Source organism: Arvicanthis niloticus, chromosome 4 (assembly GCF_011762505.2).
Source record: "Arvicanthis niloticus isolate mArvNil1 chromosome 4, mArvNil1.pat.X, whole genome shotgun sequence".
NCBI classification, from domain to species: Eukaryota; Metazoa; Chordata; class Mammalia; order Rodentia; family Muridae; genus Arvicanthis; species Arvicanthis niloticus.
In genome coordinates, this window is record NC_047661.1 from 124126259 (window position 1) to 124134672 (window position 8414).

Below are 8414 nucleotides of genomic sequence, written 5' to 3' on the forward strand. Positions count from 1 at the left end.
AGGTGAAAATTTAGAGAAGCCATGCACCTGGGCATCTGATTGACATCATCTTTATTTAATATAATAATGCCAATTGAGTTCCATTGAGAAGTTCATAATAGCCTTTATTTACATTTAATTAGCACCTCTCTGAATTAATTCCTCATTTTATAAACCTAATGCAACCTTAATACTGGAAGATGTGAATTGAATATGATAACAACATGTACCTGGTTGTTTTAATTAATCTGTCTAAACTGAACATGCCACTTCAAATTCATAAAGCTCAAGCTTATGCTACCCTTAGACTTATCATCATGTTAATTGGCTGCTGTGATAGAAGAAGGCCTCTATATCATCTCACTCTGTGGCAGGTTCTAGTAGAAATTAGTATGAGAAATATATATATATATATATATATATATATATATATATGTAATTTTATTTCAGATATTAGGCTAGAAAGAAATAAATACAAAAACTGGTTAATAGTAAATGAGAGAAAGCACAGACAATTCAAAATATATTTTCATATTATTTTAGAATTTTTGCAATGAGCAAAGATAACTCATTAATGAGACATCTATAAATCATATACATATGTTTATGTATATGTAAATACATATATACACACACATCATTCTTTGTTCTCAACTGTGTTACAAAGTACAAATTTGTGGCTTAGAAATCCAAGGAAAACTTTCATCATATCAATGTTCTGATTATATTGTATTGACCTCAACATTCACAAAGATGAGTGAGAACCAAGCAAAGAAATAGTAAGACTACACTGGTCTTAATGGTGTGGACAAGGAACAATATGTGTGATGGAGATTTGAATGAAGAAGTGATTCTCCCATTTGGGAAGATAGTGAAAAATCTCAAGGATAAAGTAGTTACAGCATTCTAAATACATGTCTCCTTTACAGATTGTTTTTTATTTATCTGCTTGCAACGGGATTGGATCCAAGACCATTTATTTAAGTCAGAGACCAAGATTAGCATCTGTTCCCAGTAATTAAATAAATGATTACTCATTGTATCAGAGGTATACACCTCTAAATTTTGATTAGGACCCAGCCATACTGAGATTAGAAGAAAGAAGACTAATCTACATAGGAAGGCAAAGCATTCAAAATATACCAGGGTACATCAGAAAATGCAAAGTAGCCACCAAAAGAATGCTGTCCTGTGCGTTAAAAATCAAAAATTACTAGAAAGAAAATACAACATGCTATGTCAAATCCTAGTCAGTTCTGCCAATTGGGACCAATGCCAAAGTCAACCAAAATTAATGTCGCAAAAGCCTAAAGTATAAAAGTCACTTGTGGTAATTTCCTCTCTGATCCAAAAATTTAGACTAATGTTGTCATGTTATGAGTGTTGCCATGGCATATTTAATGACAAGATTTATAAAATTTCGATATAACTCAAGAAAAAGCAGATGGCAGTGTCTACGTTTCTTTTTTGACTAAATTTGTTCTTTGACAACTTGATACATGCAGAGAATGCATTGTACATTCTCGTCACACACCACACACTCTCTTCCTATTACTACAGTTGTTTTCTCCTTCCTCCATTCAAGCCCCCTTTCCACACTCATCTGTTTTCTTTTTGTTTGTTTTGTTTTTTGACCCTCTGACCTTAACTGACCATCTACATGATCATGGGTTTGAAATATTCATTAGAGCCTGGTTGGCTCATCGTTGGATATTCAGCTGAAGACAACGGCTACCTTTTCCCCAGAATCAATCCATAGCTGGTATATCATCTAGGGAGTGTAGGGTCTCTTGAGCCCTTTCTAATACCTAGTTAGTTGGTGATAATCCTGGTCTTTTGCAGACTCTTTGTATCCACTGTGAGATCCTATTTGCAGTGTCTGTATCATGTACTGAAGATGGCATTTCAGAGTCTGTTTCAATGTTTTAGTTCTTATGATCTTTTACTCCTAATTTGAGATGTGCCCTGAGTATTGAGGGAATAAGAAAGCATGTCTTGAGGACCAAACATTCAACTGCCACAGATTGTCAGAACTTTAAGCAACCACGTGCTTTCACTGTTGTCTTCTGGAAAGAGAAGCTGCTCAGAGGATGAGGGCAGCATTGGTTGCCTGTGGTTATAAGCAGAAATATTACAATTTGGTGCCATGCCAGTTTAGCTAAGCAATAGTTACTTTCCCATAACCTTTCTAGCCGTAACATTTTGGTAGTGATCACAGTACTAAGCAGATATTTTCTATTGTGAAGTAGGTGTCAAATACAATGAGTCTTATTGACGACCCCAGTCATGTCACTAGTGCAATAAGCATGAAGTAACTAGCAGGTTGGCATTGTAGTGTACAGCACTCACTCCTGGGTAATATCTTTAATGCCTTTTCTTCCCAACAGATTTTTCATCACCTCTGGGAACTATATATACTAGACAAAAGCATTCAGTTCAGTTTCAGATTGATTTCTCGCTATCTGACTACCAGTGTGCATATGTCTTCACCAACAGGGTCTTATCATCATGTGACTAGATCACTTTGCTCACTATTGTTCTTTTTATTTAACCAGTTTTATCTACATTCCTGAAAATTCCAGAATTCCATTTTTACAGCTGAATAAAATTATATATGTACATATATTCTCAAATTTCGAGTATCTGTTCAGTTATTGATGGGCATCTAAGATGTTTCCATTTCCTCGAAATTGTGAATAGAGCAGCAATAAACATGCATGAGTAAATACAATTTCAGTAGCATATACAGTCTTTGGTTATATGCCCAGAAGTGATATAAGTGTGCCATATGGTTCTATTTCCACACTGTTGAGAAACATCTACATAGAGTTTCATAGTGGGTGCACCAATCTTCACTCCCACAATAATGGAAAAGAATGGCTCTTTCCTTTCAACCTCTTCAGTGTGTTCTCATTTTCAAGAATAGTTGTTCTGTCAGAAATGTGATAAAGTGTCAAGTGCATTTTTATTTGAAGATCTATTGTTTTACACACACACACACATGCGCGCATGTGTGTGTGTGTATGAGCTGAGGCTGAAGCCATTGAATAGTAATGGATCTATATTTATAAGCATTTATAAGTCAACCAGCATGGGACTGAGGACTAAACTTCAATCTTTTGCAATAGCAGTAATTGCTCTTGACCACTGACATTTCATGGTAAGGTGTTTTTGTTGTTATTTTTGTTGTTTGTTTGTTCATTTGTTTCCTTTTGGCCTTGAAACTTTTCTATGATTTTATTTAAAATGCTTTCTTTGACTTTGGAATAGAATTCTTGTTTATTCATGATCAATAAACTTGGTCTTTGGTGATGTCACACTTATTTTCAGATCATGATTTTTGTAGAAGATTGTAATAGATCTTCACCGAATTATTTTAACTTATCCTCAATTGCAAATGTAACTACTTTTGCTGAGCCATACCTCCATCTCTAGGATAAGGCTGACTTGATCATGATAGATGCTGCTTTTAATATGTTCTTGAATTTGTTTTGCAAGCATTTTGTTAAGAATTATGTATGCCAATCTTCTTGAACATTGGTGGTATAATTATCAATACAAACTGTGTAAATTGATTTTAAAAACACATCAAAGACAGGTCTCAGCACGACCAATTTGTTTCTTGGTTATTCCACTGATGTCTTTGAGCATCTGGCAGGCCTGTGCATAGGATGAATGGTGTTCTTTTTCAGCACTCTGTCCCCTAAGTTGTATTTGTTTTCTTAATCTCTATACTTTTACTAAAATAAAATTTAAAAAGTTTTGAACAACATACTGATAGCCAAGGAAAGGACAGGCCTTGAGGAATGAGAGCCAGTCATGCTTGAATAATAGATTAGCAACTGGAACAGAATTAAGAAGGTATCCTCCATTGTCTACTACTGCATACTCCTTCCACTATAATCTTGGATATTTTTGTTTACTCTTTTATCCAGTGCGGATGCAAGTTGAGTGTATCTGTGTTAAAGTCATGTTTTGAGTGAAGTGTAGTTTCCTTACTGGGACAATATAGACACTGGAAAGGACCCAAAAATTTGAATTTGAATTCTGCTTCTAACTCTACCTGATTCTGTAACTCGACCAAACATAAATTCTTGAGACGGATTCATTCATTAGCAATAGCTTCATTGATTCATTTACTGAAAGCTTCATTTGGAATACGTGGCCCAAAGTGTCTGTATGAATTTCCAGTAGTAACAGTGAGAGTTTTTATTCTTGGTCGTCTTAGCTCACATATTTCCTGTAATATTTTTTGTCATTTTGCTTGGTAAAATGACAAAATTTTGCCTTAATTTTAATTTATATGTCCTAAATAAATTTTAAGCATCCTTAAGAAATTCTTGTTCTTAATGAATTTCTCTTAATGAATTTCTAAAAGAATTTCAAGCATTTATTCAAGTGCCTAAGAGTCATTTACATTATCTTTGAACACATGCCATTCAAACCTCTGTCATTCATTTGGTTGATTCCAGTTCTAGAAATTCTTTACCACATAGTTGTTACATTATTGAGAAATATTTTCTCCTATTCTATGGGTTTTATTTGCAACTTTTTAATCCTTGAGTTTTGATATTAAAATTACTTAATTTGCTTAAATACAATTTATCCATTCTCTTCTTCCTCCTCCTCTTTTTTCCTTCTCATTTCCTCCTTCTCCTTCTCCTTTTCCTTCTCTTTCTTAATTCTTCTCCTACTCCTGCTCTTCCTCATTCTCCCTGTACTTCCCCCACCCCTTTCCCCACTCCACCTTTCTCTTGCCCTTGTCCTCCTCAATTTCTTTTTGTTGTTGTTGTTGTTAGTTGCACTTCTAGGTTTTGATTTGCAAACCACTTCCATGTCATGAAAATGTACTCTTTAATCTTACTCTAGGTATATGTACCAATGGTTATGGTTGTACCTTTAGATCTATAACACCTTCAAAGTTGATTTTATTCATAGTCTAGTGAGATCTGTGTGTATTTAGTATCAGATATTTAAAAACCCAGTCATATTGACATTGAAATGTTGACTAACATAATAGATTATTATCATGTAATAATTTATTTGTTGTTATTGTTTGTTATTATCTACTTTTACTTTGTTTTTTGCTTATTTGTTTGTTTTGTTTTTTTGTTTTTGTTTTTGTTTTTAATTTGGCTATTACCTCTTTCCTCATTTTCTTTCTTTAAGTGAGGCTGAACCCTTTAAGTTTTTTAGATTAAGCATTGTTATTGATTTAAAAAAATGTGTTTCCATCTGTTATTTATACATTTAGATACATATTCACTTCCTCACATGATATGGTCTGTTGTCTCTTTAATTTCATTACAAAGTATTTCCCTGAGTACGTTGTCATCTCCTTTCAACTACTGGTAATTTAGAAGTGTATTGGTTAATGTCAAATATTTTTTAATTTCCTGTTTCTGATTTCTGTAATTTTTTCTCATGTAAGCAGAACTTATATGATTTTAATAATTTAAATTTCCCAATGCCAACAACTCTGCACAATAATCAATGCATTCCTGGAATGAGCCTGCATTGTACTATTATAGAATGGAGTGCTCCAGAGACAAATATTATAACTTGCTGGTTTACACTTTTATTTAAATCTTCTCTACACGTGTTTATCTAGTGCCTGCTTCTTCTCTATCTTATGGAAAGTTGTATAGTGAAGTCCTTAGCTATTATGTTTAAATCATCTGTTTTTTCTTTACTTTTTTCATCCATTTCTGTAAACCACTTAAGGCCCTGTCTATTGAAGTCTATTTCTACTACAGTGTACAGGTACAGCACTGCTCATCAGGTGCATCCACTTTGAGGGTCTCTTCCCATTGAACCCATGGCACTGGTGACATCTAAATTCTTTCAGTCTTGGAGATCTTCCTTAACATCCAATAAATTTCTGGCTGCCATTTTCATACTGGGTGTCACATCCAAATATTTCCATGCACTATGTGCTACCTGATGACTCTCCTTCACAATGATGCTTTGAAGTATTAATTGTCCCAGATTTTCATCAAAGAGTGGTTTCCTTAGTGGAAAAAGTTTTTATGCCTATTTTTGAGGTATTCTAATACACTCTCTTTAGTGTACCTTTGGGTTTGTTGTACCCCCTAGTCTATTGCAAAGAACAATGAACCCACTGGAAGGCTTCATATTTTATCTATGCCAACCATAAGTAAGACTTCCAAGGAAGACATAAGTTGTGTCTTGGTACTGTAGAATTTTTCCATTCTTGCCAAAATTTCATACAATTTTCCTAGATAAATATTTATTTATTTGCTTAACACAATTCCCTGTCATTAATTTTTACCTGTCATAGTTATTTTTTAGGAAGACTTTTGCTCAGCTCTGTCACCCTTCTTGAATGCTTTCTCCTCTCTGGGTTGTTTTTAATTAGTTCACTCTTGTGGCTTGTCTCATTTGGGACACTTATATGGAAATGGATCTTTATAGTATAGTTTTGTCTCAACAAACATTTTCTGGCCACATCAGGCAGCAGGTTTGCTCCAGTCAGCATATCCATGACCTCAACCCCCATGAAACCCTGGAGCTATGAATACAGATGAGGGTGGACCTTGGGAATCTGCTTATTCAGGTCTTTGGCAGATGGTTCTCACTTTATGTTCTGATTCATATTTTGGGGAGGAGTAAGGGAAAGAATATCATGTTATTGAGGGTTTGTTTTGGTTTACAATACAAACAGACTAGAAAGAATCAACAAAGGCATAGAAGTCCTCAGGAATCATCTGTTATTTATCAGTCTCCCACATCAACACAACACTTTCTATCAATGTCTTTTATGCTTGTATACTGTACAATGAGATGATATCTGGTGCCATCTAAGTCGGCCAATAATTTTTGTGTTTTTAGTTAAATTTCCTTCTTTGCTCCATCTTATTTGTCTTTTATGATGGTTGGAAATTTACAGATTTTATTTTCCAGACTCTCTCCAAACTCTCTTTGCTTTTTGTACTACCATTAAGAGACAGGGGGAAAGAATAGTGGTTCTCTTTTCTAGGTCAACATCATCTTGGATGATGGCAGAAATGGTCTGACTTTAGGACAGAAGATCTAGGCACTCTGTGTGGGCCAAGTCCTGTTTCCTCTTCTCTTACATCATGGATTTCAAGAATACAGGATGCCAGGCTTCTTCTTCTCTCTTCCCATTGGGTGTCATCCTTAGGTTTGATAACTTTTAGTAAACTGATTTCTCTCACACTTGCAATATATCTAGAAGCTTTTCTGTTATAGACTCTTTGTGTAAAATATAGAGATTTTTGTTATAAATTACCATAGTTACTCTTCATTGTCTACTGGACTGGATTTAGGAAACATACTTAGAACATCTCCACAGGAGTTTTATTGAGGAGGCAATACTCACCCTGAATATGTGGGAACCTTGCTGTGGGCTAAGGTATTGTGTAGAAAGCCCATCTGCAGACACCAAAACCAGACACTATTGATGATGCCAAGAAGCACTTGCCGACAGGAGCCTGGTATAGCTGTCCCACAAGAGGCTTTGCCATAGCCTAACCAATACAGATACAGATGCTCACAGCCAACCATCAGACTGAGCATGGGGAGCCCAATGGAGGAGTTAGGAGAAGGACTGAAGAAGTTGAAGGGGTTTGTAACCCCATGGGAAAAAAAACCAACAATATCAACCAACCAAATCCCCCAGAGCTCCCAGGGATTAAATCACCAACCAAAGAGTACACATGGAGGGACCCATGGCTCCAGCTGCAGTTGTAGCAGAGAATTTCCTTATCTGGTATCAGTGGAAGGGGAGGCCATTGGTCTTGTGGAGGCTTGGTGCCTCCGCTTATGGAGACGCTAGGGAGGTGAGGCAGGAGTGAGTATGTGGCTGAGAGCACACCTCATAGAAGCAAGAGAGAGGGATATGGGATGGGAGTTTACAGAGGGGAAGCCAGGAAGGAGAAAAACATAAATAAATAAAATCTAGATGAAGAAATCTAGATGAACAATGGCATGCCTCTCTGTGCTTCCTGAAGACAGGAAAACCAGCTGCCTCATCATCTTGCCCCAGCAGCAAGAGCTGCTCTTGCCACCCTGGCTTCCCACCACTGTGGATTACACCAAGAAATGCTTAGCCTAAAGAAATTCTTCCTAAGTTGCTTTGGCAACATGATTTGTCACTGCAATTAGAAAGGTGACAGATACATGACTAGGTCCTAAATCCTACATAGTATTATAAAAACTTGCCTTTTATACCAGAACTATGAAAGGCGGGAACTAGGTCTAGTGGTTATGATTGTCAGAGAAACTATGAGCAACTGATAAGTTCCCACTGGGCATCAGGGCAGACACTGACACATGTAACATTTTATGTAGGCTAAAATGAAAGAAAGCTAAAGTTATAAAACTTTTAGAAACAAAACCATAATAAAAGAGCCCTTTTAATCTGAAAGGAACAAATATAATATACAAAATAA